Source organism: Coenobita brevimanus, chromosome 16 (assembly GCF_032717465.1).
Source record: "Coenobita brevimanus isolate Jiangsu-jjx chromosome 16, ASM3271746v2, whole genome shotgun sequence".
Classification (NCBI taxonomy): Eukaryota; Metazoa; Arthropoda; class Malacostraca; order Decapoda; family Coenobitidae; genus Coenobita; species Coenobita brevimanus.
This window is the reverse complement of record NC_136969.1, coordinates 11,228,764-11,241,071: the sequence shown is the minus strand read 5'-3', so window position 1 is coordinate 11,241,071 and position 12,308 is coordinate 11,228,764. Positions and strand designations below refer to the sequence as shown.

The following is a 12,308-nucleotide window of genomic DNA, read 5'->3' as shown; positions in this document are numbered from 1 at the left end:
GGATTGTTACGGTGGAGGTTTGTTTAAGAAATAGATGTGGTGGTGGTGATGGCGTGCCACAGAGGTCGTAACAAATCTCAACAATGCGGAGGCATTACGTGGTACATCACCAAATATCAAGTTATTTTCTTGTATTTAATTATTCCATTTGCTTGCTTTTTACGACAAGAAAAAAAGGGGTACACAGAATTCCGATTAATGATGGATTATCAGAAGTTTCAAGCGACTGTAACCCTAGGGAGCTTTGATTTTTGAAGATCTGCTTATCCGTAACTAAACAGCTACTCGTAGTTAGAGTTATAATATAAAACGAACATAAACTATGCAACCTAACCTCTCCAGTTAGTATTCACTGATTGACTGAACATGATTTTCTTCGTGCTTTTCGCTGCGTTGCCTTTAGTATATTTTGGCTACCGGCAGCTTTACATAGCAGAGAGAAGAAATTTGTGGATGAAAGGTTGATTTTGGTGCATATTGCCAAACAGATACTATAACTATCTATCTATCTATCTATTGCCAGACGCCTCAATCCCGTTTGGGGTGGCCACAAACAAATCGCCTCCAAGTCGCCCTGTCCCCCGCCATCTCACTGCCCTGCTCCCAACTCACACCCCCCTCTCTCATATACCTCTCCACCCCATCTCTCCATCATATCCTCGGCCTCCCCCTCCCTCTCCCCCCCTCCACCTCACTCACATACACTCTCTTCGTCAGTCTTTCACCCTCCATCCTCTCCACATGGCCAAACCACCTCAGTGTGTTCCTCACAACGCTTCCTATCACATCCACATCCACATCACAACGCTCCTTTATATCCTCATTCGTCAGCCTGTCTCTCCATGTGACTCCACAGGCTCCTCTTAAATAACTCATTTCCACTGCTCTCACTCTTGACTTGTATCCTTCCAACAACGTCCAAGCTTCACTTCCGTACGTTAGAGTTGGTATCACAATACTGTCATTTAGTAAATTTTTCACTTCCATGCTCACTTCCCTGTTTCTTATCACTGCTTTCAAAGAACCAGCAACCTTTCCTCCCTGCTGTACCCTTTCATGCATTTCACCCTCCAAACCTCCATCCTTAATCATCACACTACCCAAGTACTTAAACGTACTCACATTTTCCAATTCCTCACCATCCAACCTCGCTGTACATTCACTGACTTCACCTCTCTCAAAGACCATCACTTTACTTTTCCCTACATTCACCTTTAGATTCCGTTTCTTACTCTCCCAAACTCATCCACCAAGCCTTGCAGCTCCCCTTCGTCTTCACTCAACAACACAGTATCATCTGCAAACAACAGTACAGGGAGTTTCCAAACACCATCCTCTCTCACCAGGGCCACTCCAACATCCACTACCCTACCTTGTACCTCTTTTATTACCCCATCCATGTAAAGATTGAACAACCATGGAGACATGACACATCCCTGTTTCAACCCAACTTTCAAAGAGAAAAATTTACTTAGTTCACCATTCACACGCACTGCAGCCTTCGCACCATCGTACATACTCTTCACAGGATTCAACAACTTCCCATCTACTCCATATATTCTTAACACCTTCCACAATCCTTGTCTATCCACCCTGTCATATGCTTTCTCCAAATCCATGAAAGCCGCATACAACTTCTTTCTCTTCTCTAGAAACTTTTCCACTAAAGATCTAAGAATGAATATCTGATCTACACAACCTCTTCCCTTCCTAAAGCCTCCCTGTTCTTCTCCAACTAATTTCTCTGTTCTTTCTCTAACTCTGTCAATAAGTATCCTACCATACACTTTTCCTATTATACTAATAAGACAAATGCCCCTATGATTACCACACACTTCTTTTTCCCCTTTTCCTTTGTACAAGGGAATAATCATACCTGACTTCCAATCCTCCGGGACTCTACCTTCCTCCCAGGCCAATCTGCACATCTTCCACATCCATTCTACTACTATTCTCCCCCATGCTTCAGCATTTCACACACTCCATCAATTCCTGGGGCTTTCCCCAATTTAACTTTCTTCATTGCTTGCACAACTTCTATCCTACTGATTTCTTCCTGTCTTCTCACCTCCCTCCTTCCCCCAGCCACTTATACTCGCATTACTTCCATCCTCTATGTTCAACAATTCCTTAAAGTGTTCTCTCCATCTGCTCACTTTTTCTCCCTTCTCCACTAATAATCTACCATTTTTATCTTTCACTCCCCTGCTAACTTCACTTCCACCCTGTCTTACTCTTTTCACCTCTTTCCAGAACATTTTCTTACAGTCCGTCCACTTTACACTCAAATTCCTTCCAAATTCCTCATTCACTTTCTTCTTACTCTCTCTTACTAATCTTTTCACCTCTCTCTTTCTTTCTACATATAACTCTCTCTTCTGCCTCTCAACTTCTTCCACGCCCCTATTTCTCATCCATTCATTGTATGCTTTCTTCTTTTGTGCAACAGCCTGTCTCACCTCTTCAGTCCACCACGCTGTTCCTTGCACCCCCCTCCGTCTTCTCTTCCTTCCACACACCACATCACATGCTGCGCATATTTCTTCCGTAAAAATCCTACACACACCTTCCACATCTCCCATCTGCTCCAATTCATATTTGCCCAATCGTTCCTCCACTTCTCTCTTATACTCAGGCTTTTTCTCATCCTCTTGTAACCTTTCCTCTCTCTTTGCAACTACTCCTTCCTCTCGTCTTTCCCTTCTTCTATTGCTCCATCTTACTTGAATTCTAATTCTGGCCACCACCAACTAGTGGTCAGAAAGTCTACTCCCCCAACCTCTATGAGCTCTTGCATCCTTTACACATCTTCGCATCCTTTCATCCACACACACATAATCAATCATTGCCTTCCTTTCATTCAGTTCACCACCCACCCTTCTCATCACTCACCATGTATACCTGTGGATTATTTTATGCCTGAAGAGGGTATTGGTTATCACCAACCCCCTCCCAGCACAAATGTCCACTAACGCAGTCCCATTCTCATCTATCTCAGCAGGCACATCCCACTCACCAACTACTCTATCCACCTTCACATTCTCAACTTTACCATTCATATCACCAATCAAAAACACTCTCTCATTCCTTCCAAACTTTTCCATGCACACTTCTACATTTGTCCAGAACTCTTCTCTCAATCTTCTAGCACGATCTTGCGTTGGTGCATACACACACACACAGTCGCCCACATTTGTATTCCAACTTTCAACTTTACCCACACAATCCTTAACCCAACTGATCCATATTGTCTTATGCTCTTCTTCCATCTTTTAATCACAACTATACATACTCCTTCGTTTGCCCTCTCATTCTCACCTACTCCTGCACATATACCCCATCCATACTCCCATTTTCTCACACTTTCTCCTCTCCATTTTGTTTCAGTTATTCCACATACATCCACTTTCGCACCATCAAGCACCTGGACAATCTGTATTTCATGTGCCATACCAAACGTTCTTTTATTAGTTTTTTTCCTCCTCGGAAAATTGGTATTACGGGCTTCAGACTTGCTTGTGCTTCTTCGTGAGGTGATAAATTAACTTTTTTTTTTTTTTTTTTTACTTGGCTGGAATCCTAAACCAGGCTTTCTCACCTGCTTCTTATTTAAAAGGTTTCCCAGACTATAAAGATTTGATTTAAACGAAATTGACCCATTTGCGCCCAGTGTCCTAAATATAGGACGGAACAGGGCATTTTCAAAATATAATAAAGAAGGGAAACACGGGATAGCGAACTATGAGCTTCGAAACTTTGAGCCGGCAGGCGGAGGGCGGTATGCCTAGCAAAATCGTTTCCGCAAGAACTCTGGGAGATAATGGGTTAACGGAACAAAAACATTTCTAAACAGTGTAAGTATTTTTCTTACATAATGGTATAGGAGTAATATGCAGTGCTATATGTTAATGTGTAATGAAAACAATAATAGAAATGCGATGTTGAATAAAGTCTATTTTCCTTTGAATATCATGTCATGAAGCTTATCAGACACCCTGACGTATGTGTTGGTAACAATGCTTGGAAGATTAGGGAAGTGAGTTTCGTATAACAATTTTGTAGCTTTAGACACACATGTATATGGGGAGAAAACTAAGTAACTTTCCTCATCCAAAAAATGTACATCAACACGAAAAATATAAGGATGAACTTGCATAAACCACAGATTGATTTTGCTTTCTGGCTTGTTGGTCATAATTTGCCTTCACAAACTTATGACCAACTCCATCTCCTAACTTGGATTAGCTTTTGCAGCATATTTTACAAATTTTCTCTTATCTGTTCTTCTTTCTGAAAAACAACTCTTTAAGTTTCATTTATTCATTGCCAGACGCCATGTATCCCAGACAGGGTGGCCAAGGGCTTAGAGTTAATTGTTTTACAGGGAGGGGCACTAATCCTCCACCAACCCCACTTGACGTAGGGATGCCAACAGCATCTGGTGTTCCCAGGCGGTCACCCATCCAAGTACTAACCAGACCCAACGTTGCTTAACTTCGCTGATCGAACGGGAAGCGGTGTACTCAACGTGGTATGGTCAAAGGCCATACCACGTTGAGTATGAGAGAAAAATTGTGGTCACTTTTTTTAAAAGAACGGATAAACAAAGAAGAGTGCCGTCTTACGTCTGTTATTCCTAATGCAAAAAATATACCTTGAGTTACGAGGAGAAGATTAACAGCTTCATAATGAAGCTGGCTCAAGGATTGTTACGGTGGAGGTTTGTTTAAGAAATAGATGTGGTGGTGGTGATGGCGTGCCACAGAGGTCGTAACATATCTCAACAATGCGGAGGCATTACGTGGTACATCACCAAATATCAAGTTATTTTCTTGTATTTAATTATTCCATTTGCTTGCTTTTTACGACAAGAAAAAAAGGGGTACACAGAATTCCGATTAATGATGGATTATCGGAAGTTTCAAGCGACTGTAACCCTAGGGAGCTTTGATTTTTGAAGGTCTGCTTATCCGTAACTAAACAGCTACTCGTAGTTAGAGTTATAATATAAAACGAACATAAACTATGCAACCTAACCTCTCCAATTAGTATTCACTGATTGACTGAACATGATTTTCTTCGTGCTTTTCGCTGCGTTGCCTTTAGTATATTTTGGCTACCGGCAGCTTTACATAGCAGAGAGAAGAAATTGGTGGATGAAAGGTTGATTTTGGTGCATATTGCCAAACAGATACTATAACTATCTATCTATCTATCTATTGCCAGACGCCTCAATCCCGTTTGGGGTGGCCACAAACAAATCGCCTCCAAGTCGCCCTGTCCCCCGCCATCTCACTGCCCTGCCCCCAACTCACACCACCCTCTCTCATATACCTCTCCACCCCATCCCTCCATCTCATCCTCGGCCTCCCCCTCCCGCTCCCCCCCTCCACCTCACTCACATACACTCTCTTCGTCAGTCTTTCACCCTCCATCCTCTCCACATGGCCAAACCACCTCGGTGTGTTCCTCACAATGCTTCCTATCACATCCACATCCACATCACAACGCTCCTTTATATCCTCATTCGTCAGCCTGTCTCTCCATGTGACTCCACAGGCTCCTCTTAAATAACTCATTTCCACTGCTCTCACTCTTGACTTGTATCCTTCCAACAACGTCCAAGCTTCACTTCCGTACGTTAGAGTTGGTATCACAATACTGTCATTTAGTAACTTTTTCACTTCCATGCTCACTTCCCTGTTTCTTATCACTGCTTTCAAAGAACCAGCAACCTTTCTTCCCTGCTGTACCCTTTCATGCATTTCACCCTCCAAACCTCCATCCTTACTCATCACACTACCCAAGTACTTAAACGTACTCACATTTTCCAATTCCTCACCATCCAACCTCGCTGTACATTCACTGCCTTCACCTCTCTCAAAGACCATCACTTTACTTTTCCCTACATTCACCTTTAGATTCCGTTTCTTACACACTCTCCCAAACTCATCCACCAAGCCTTGCAGCTCCCCTTCGTCTTCACTCAACAACACAGTATCATCTGCAAACAACAGTACAGGGAGTTTCCAAACACCATCCTCTCTCACCAGGGCCACTCCAACATCCACTACCCTACCTTGTACCTCTTTTATTACCCCATCCATGTAAAGATTGAACAACCATGGAGACATGACACATCCCTGTTTCAACCCAACTTTCAAAGAGAAAGATTTACTTAGTTCACCATTCACACGCACTGCAGCCTTCGCACCATCGTACATACTCTTCACAGGATTCAACAACTTCCCATCTACTCCATATATTCTTAACACCTTCCACAATCCTTGTCTATCCACCCTGTCATATGCTTTCTCCAAATCCATGAAAGCCGCGTACAACTTCTTTCTCTTCTCTAGAAACTTTTCCACTAAAGATCTAAGAATGAATATCTGATCTACACAACCTCTTCCCTTCCTAAAGCCTCCCTGTTCTTCTCCAACTAATTTCTCTGTTCTTTCTCTAACTCTGTCAATAAGTATCCTACCATACACTTTTCCTATTATACTAATAAGACAAATGCCCCTATGATTACCACACACTTCTTTTTCCCCTTTTCCTTTGTACAAGGGAATAATCATACCTGACTTCCAATCCTCCGGGACTCTACCTTCCTCCCAGGCCAATCTGCACATCTTCCACATCCATTCTACTACTATTCTCCCCCATGCTTCAGCATTTCACACACTCCATCAATTCCTGGGGCTTTCCCCAATTTAACTTTCTTCATTGCTTGCACAACTTCTATCCTACTGATTTCTTCCTGTCTTCTCACCTCCCTCCTTCCCCCAGCCACTTATACTCGCATTACTTCCATCCTCTATGTTCAACAATTCCTTAAAGTGTTCTCTCCATCTGCTCACTTTTTCTCCCTTCTCCACTAATAATCTACCATTTTTATCTTTCACTCCCCTGCTAACTTCACTTCCACCCTGTCTTACTCTTTTCACCTCTTTCCAGAACATTTTCTTACAGTCCGTCCACTTTACACTCAAATTCCTTCCAAATTCCTCATTCACTTTCTTCTTACTCTCTCTTACTAATCTTTTCACCTCTCTCTTTCTTTCTACATATAACTCTCTCTTCTGCCTCTCAACTTCTTCCACGCCCCTATTTCTCATCCATTCATTGTATGCTTTCTTCTTTTGTGCAACAGCCTGTCTCACCTCTTCAGTCCACCACGCTGTTCCTTGCACCCCCCTCCGTCTTCTCTTCCTTCCACACACCACATCACATGCTGCGCATATTTCTTCCGTAAAAATCCTACACACACCTTCCACATCTCCCATCTGCTCCAATTCATATTTGCCCAATCGTTCCTCCACTTCTCTCTTATACTCTGGCTTTTTCTCATCCTCTTGTAACCTTTCCTCTCTCTTTGCAACTACTCCTTCCTCTCGTCTTTCCCTTCTTCTATTGCTCCATCTTATTTGAATTCTAATTCTGGCCACCACGAACTAGTGGTCAGAAAGTCTACTCCCCCAACCTCTATGAGCTCTTGCATCCTTTACACATCTTCGCATCCTTTCATCCACACACACATAATCAATCATTGCCTTCCTTTCATTCAGTTCACCACCCACCCTTCTCATCACTCACCATGTATACCTGTGGATTATTTTATGCCTGAAGAGGGTATTGGTTATCACCAACCCCCTCCCAGCACAAATGTCCACTAACGCAGTCCCATTCTCATCTATCTCAGCAGGCACATCCCACTCACCAACTACTCTATCCACCTTCACATTCTCAACTTTACCATTCATATCACCAATCAAAAACACTCTCTCATTCCTTCCAAACTTTTCCATGCACACTTCTACATTTGTCCAGAACTCTTCTCTCAATCTTCTAGCACGATCTTGCGTTGGTGCATACACACACACACAGTCGCCCACATTTGTATTCCAACTTTCAACTTTACCCACACAATCCTTAACCCAACTGATCCATATTGTCTTATGCTCTTCTTCCATCTTTTAATCACAACTATACATACTCCTTCGTTTGCCCTCTCATTCTCACCTACTCCTGCACATATACCCCATCCATACTCCCATTTTCTCACACTTTCTCCTCTCCATTTTGTTTCAGTTATTCCACATACATCCACTTTCGCACCATCAAGCACCTGGACAATCTGTATTTCATGTGCCATACCAAACGTTCTTTTATTCGTTTTTTTCCTCCTCGGAAAATTGGTATTACGGGCTTCAGACTTGCTTGTGCTTCTTCGTGAGGTGATAAATTAACTTTTTTTTTTTTTTTTTTACTTGGCTGGAATCCTAAACCAGGCTTTCTCACCTGCTTCTTATTTAAAAGGTTTCCCAGACTATAAAGATTTGATTTAAACGAAATTGACCCATTTGCGCCCAGTGTCCTAAATATAGGACGGAACAGGGCATTTTCAAAATATAATAAAGAAGGGAAACACGGGATAGCGAACTATGAGCTTCGAAACTTTGAGCCGGCAGGCGGAGGGCGGTATGCCTAGCAAAATCGTTTCCGCAAGAACTCGGGGAGATAATGGGTTAACGGAACAAAAACATTTCTAAACAGTGTAAGTATTTTTCTTACATAATGGTATGGGAGTAATATGCAGTGCTATATATGTTAATGTGTAATGAAAACAATAATAGAAATGCGATGTTGAATAAAGTCTATTTTCCTTTGAATATCATGTCATTAAGCTTATCAGACACCTGACGTATGTGTTGGTAACAATGCTTGGAAGATTAGGGAAGTGAGTTTCGTATAACAATTTTGTAGCTTTAGACACACATGTATATGGGGAGAAAACTAAGTAACTTTCCTCATCCAAAAAATGTACGTCAACACGAAAAATATAAGGATGAACTTGCATAAACCACAGATTGATTTTGCTTTCTGGCTTGTTGGTCATAATTTGCCTTCACAAACTTATGACCAATTCCATCTCCTAACTTGGATTAGCTTTTGCAGCATATTTTACAAATTTTCTCTTATCTGTTCTTTCTGAAAAACAACTCTTTAAGTCATGAGAGAAAAATTGTGGTAACTTTTTTTAAAAGAACGGATAAACAAAGAAGAGTGCCGTCTTACGTCTGTTATTCCTAATGCAAAAAATATACCTTGAGTTACGAGGAGAAGATTAACAGCTTCATAATGAAACTGGCTCAAGGATTGTTACGGTGGAGGTTTGTTTAAGAAATAGATGTGGTGGTGGTGATGGCGTGCCACAGAGGTCGTAACATATCTCAACAATGCGGAGGCATTAGGTGGTACATCACCAAATATCAAGTTATTTTGTTGTATTTAATTATTCCATTTGCTTGCTTTTTACGACAAGAAAAAAAGGGGTACACAGAAATCCGATTAATGATGGATTATCGGAAGTTTCAAGCGACTGTAACCCTAGGGAGCTTTGATTTTTGAAGGTCTGCTTATCCGTAACTAAACAGCTACTCGTAGTTAGAGTTATAATATAAAACGAACATAAACTATGCAACCTAACCTCTCCAATTAGTATTCACTGATTGACTGAACATGATTTTCTTCGTGCTTTTCGCTGCGTTGCCTTTAGTATATTTTGGCTACCGGCAGCTTTACATAGCAGAGAGAAGAAATTGGTGGATGAAAGGTTGATTTTGGTGCATATTGCCAAACAGATACTATAACTATCAATCTATCTATCTATTGCCAGACGCCTCAATCCCGTTTGGGGTGGCCACAAACAAATCGCCTCCAAGTCGCCCTGTCCCCCTCCATCTCACTGCCCTGCTCCCAACTCACACCCCTCTCTCTCATCTACCTCTCCACCCCATCTCTCCATCATATCCTCGGCCTCCCCCTCCCTCTCCCCCCCTCCACCTCACTCACATACACTCTCTTCGTCAGTCTTTCACCCTCCATCCTCTCCACATGGCCAAACCACCTCAGTGTGTTCCTCACAACGCTTCCTATCACATCCACATCCACATCACAATGCTCCTTTATATCCTCATTCGTCAGCCTGTCTCTCCATGTGACTCCACAGGCTCCTCTTAAATAACTCATTTCCACTGCTCTCACTCTTGACTTGTATCCTTCCAACAACGTCCAAGCTTCACTTCCGTACGTTAGAGTTGGTATCACAATACTGTCATTTAGTAACTTTTTCACTTCCATGCTCACTCCTCTGTTTCTTATCACTGCTTTCAAAGAACCAGCAACCTTTCTTCCCTGCTGTACCCCTTCATGCATTTCACCCTCCAAACCTCCATCCTTACTCATCACACTACCCAAGTACTTAAACGTACTCACATTTTCCAATTCCTCACCATCCAACCTCGCTGTACATTCACTGACTTCACCTCTCTCAAAGACCATCACTTTACTTTTCCCTACATTCACCTTTAGATTCCGTTTCTTACACACTCTCTCAAACTCATCCACCAAGCCTTGCAGCTCCCCTTCGTCTTCACTCAACAACACAGTATCATCTGCAAACAACAGTACAGGGAGTTTCCAAACACTATCCTCCCTCACCAGGGCCACACCAACATCCACTACCCTACCTTGTACCTCTTTTATTACCCCATCCATGTAAAGATTGAACATCCATGGAGACATGACACATCCCTGTTTCAACCCAACTTTCAAAGAGAAAAATTCACTTAGTTCACCATTCACACGCGCTGCAGCCTTCGCACCACCGTACATACTCTTCACAGGATTCAACAACTTCCCATCTACTCCATATATTCTTAACACCTTCCACAATCCTTGTCTCTCCACCCTGTCATATGCTTTCTCCAAATCCATGAAAGCCGTGTACAACTTCTTTCTCTTCTCTAGAAACTTTTCCACTAAAGATCTAAGAATGAATATCTGATCTACACAACCTCTTCCCTTCCTAAAGCCTCCCTGTTCTTCTCCAACTAATTTCTCTGTTCTTTCTCTAACTCTGTCAATAAGTATCCTACCATACACTTTTCCTATTATTCTAATAAGACAAATGCCCCTATGATTACCACACACTTCTTTTTCCCCTTTTCCTTTGTACAAGGGAATAATCATACCTGACTTCCAATCCTCCGGGACTCTACCTTCCTCCCAGGCCAATCTGCACATCTTCCACATCCATTCTACTACTATCTCTCCCCCATGCTTCAGCATTTCACACACTCCATCAATTCCTGGGGCTTTCCCCGATTTAACTATCTTCATTGCTTGCACACTTCTATCCTACTGATTTCTTCCTGTCTTCTCACCTCCCTCCTTCTCCCAGCCACTTATACTCGCATTACTTCCATCCTCTATGTTCAACAATTCCTTAAAGTGTTCTCTCCATCTGCTCACTTTTTCTCAATTCTCCACTAGTAATCTACCATTTTTATCTTTCACTCCCCTGCTAACTTCACTTCCGCCCTGTCTTACTCTTTTCACCTCTTTCCAGAACATTTTCTTACAGTCCGTCCACTTTACACTCAAATTCCTTCCAAATTCCTCATCCACTTTCTTCTTACTCTCTCTTACTAATCTTTTCACCTCTCTCTTTCTTTCTACATATAACTCTCTCTTCTGCCTCTCAACTTCTTCCACGCCCCTATTTCTCATCCATTCATTGTATGCTTTCTTCTTTTGTGCAACAGCCTGTCTCACCTCTTCAGTCCACCACGCTGTTCCTTGCACCCCCCTCCGTCTTCTCTTCCTTCCACACACCACATCACATGCTGCGCATATTTCTTCCGTAAAAATCCTACACACACCTTCCACATCTCCCATCTACTCCAATTCATATTTGCCCAATCGTTCCTCCACTTCTCTCTTTTACTCTGGCTTTTTCTCATCCTCTTGTAACATTTCCTCTCTCTTTGCAACTACTGCATCCTCTCGTCTTTCCCTTCTTCTATTCCTCCATCTTACTTGAATTCTAATTCTGGCCACCACCAAGTAGTGGTTAGAAAGTCTACTCCCACAACCTCTATGAGCTCTTCCATCCTTTACACATCTTCGCATCCTTTCTTCCACACACACATAATCAATCATTGCCTTCCTTTCATTCAGTTCACCACCCACCCTTCTCATCACTCGCCATGTATACCTGTGGATCATTTTATGCCTGAAGAGGGTATTGGCTATCACCAACCCCCTCCCAGCACAAATGTCCACTAACGCAGTCCCATTCTCATCTATCTCAGCAGGCACATCCCACTCACCAATTACTCTATCCACCTTCACATTCCCAACTTTACCATTCATATCACCAATCAAAAACACTCTCATTCCTTCCAAACTTTTCCATGCACACTTCTACATTTGTCCAGAACTCTTCTCTCACTCTTCTA

At 42.3% G+C, this 12,308-nt stretch overlaps 1 long non-coding RNA gene and 1 other non-coding gene across 2 annotated transcripts in view; one reads left to right on the top strand and one right to left on the bottom strand.

The window, feature by feature from the left end:
• LOC145390966 (uncharacterized) overlaps positions 1-12,308 on the top strand; it is a 334,744-nt gene that overhangs the window by 122,753 nt on the left and 199,683 nt on the right. The gene's annotated exons all lie outside the window — the stretch shown is intronic.
• On the bottom strand, positions 4,427-4,545 carry LOC145391087 (5S ribosomal RNA). Its single transcript, XR_013895778.1, has one exon. It is a non-coding gene; the product is annotated as a 5S ribosomal RNA (ribosomal RNA).